The sequence below is a fragment of the Alligator sinensis genome, unplaced genomic scaffold, assembly GCF_000455745.1.
Source record: "Alligator sinensis unplaced genomic scaffold, ASM45574v1 scaffold615_1, whole genome shotgun sequence".
NCBI lineage: Eukaryota > Metazoa > Chordata > Crocodylia > Alligatoridae > Alligator > Alligator sinensis.
The window spans coordinates 366,932-368,394 of NW_005841982.1; the positions used below are offsets into that span (position 1 = coordinate 366,932).

The following is a 1,463-nucleotide window of genomic DNA, read 5'->3' on the forward strand; positions in this document are numbered from 1 at the left end:
CCTTTATGAGGCCTCCTCCAACCCCTATAGCCTCACCCAAACCACCGGTGTAATATCAGAAGCAAACATAAACTCATGCCTCCTGGCTATAACTCAACTCAAAGCCATCTGGCTAAACCATGGTGCTCAAACCTCTCAGAGCTGCCATCCTTCACTCAGCTAAAGCGGTTCTTGCAATGCTCGCATTCTAGCCCCAGGAGCTCCTACCTCCCTGGCCGCTGGCAGAGAACTGCCAGCCTGGCCTCAGCCCTGGGCTTTATGAGGGCCAGGCCCTGCCCCCTTCTGACCAGCTGACTCACATTAGTTGCCCCGGCAACCCGCAGCTGTGCTTGTTATGTTCTGCCAGGGCTCTCTCTCCCTGGCAGTTTCCACTCTCTAGGAGCAGAGCACCGAGGTGCCCTGCGACACACCTTCCCCTCCCCTCCCCCCCCAAGATCTGACTCACCAAGGTAGATCTTCATTCCATACTCTTCAGATTCAGTTGGACTCAGCGGCTCTTCTTGGCCTTTCTTCCGGCACCCGGCGTTTCTCATATAAGTGGCGGAGGTTTTAAGGCGCCCCCTCCTCGCCTTTTCCCCAGGGTGCACCGTGCGGGATTTTCCAGGAGTTACCCTGCCAAAGGTAGTCCCCCCACACTAGCCCCTCCCTGGTAGGGTGCAAATTAGGCCTCTGTCCTTTCCGCCTTTGCCGCCTGCACACTCTTCCTGGCGGAGCAGTTTTCCCTTGTTCGGTGTATCTGGTCTTTCTTTCTCCATCTCAGTCTTAAGGCTCCTCCTCTGTGTTCCCTGTAATCATCCCTCCTTTCCTGGGTTTCTTGCCAATCTCTGAGCTTTCCCCAAAGCTCCCACTGCATCTTCAATGCACATCGGGCATCTTCCTCCCTCCAAAATTCTATTTTTCCTCGGCCTGTAGATCTGCCGCCAGGCCCTGTGTATACCTTTGCAAATGCGACCCCCCTGATTCTGGCCTCAACTATTTTCCTCAGGGTCCACCACTTGACTTGCCCTGGGAGGTTATTAACGTAGATGTATGGGCGTCTCCCTCCCTGTTGTTCTTTCTCCGCCCGAATTACCTTGGTTGTTGATGGTCCTTCTGCCTCTTCAGTTGGGCCTGAAGCCTGAGTTCGATTTGGTCCCTGTTTCTGTGCAGGGCTGGATATTTCCTTCCTAGGGTGGAGCTTGAGATGTCTTTCTCCTCCCCCCTCAGATTCTCTGGGGGTTCGGCTCCTCTGGTCTCCCTCAGGCCTCTGGACCACTCTTTTATTTCGCAGTTTTGCTGCTCCCTCTCCTTTGGAAACTGCACCTTGCCTTGATACCGTCAATCTCCTAACATCACACAAGCCTGCACCTTTATCTAGTTTTTCCTTCAGGCAGTTCATTTCTTGAGCATACTGGCTCGCCCACTGACCCCATTTCTGATTCATGTACTCCATTAGTGTAGTGGTGAGCTCTTCTTTCATCCTC

The 1,463-nt window shown here is 53.7% G+C and overlaps 1 protein-coding gene across 35 annotated transcripts in view; it reads left to right on the top strand.

Moving 5' to 3' along the window:
• DTNA (dystrobrevin alpha) overlaps window positions 1-1,463 on the top strand; it is a 358,606-nt gene that overhangs the window by 347,434 nt on the left and 9,709 nt on the right. The window lies entirely within an intron of this gene.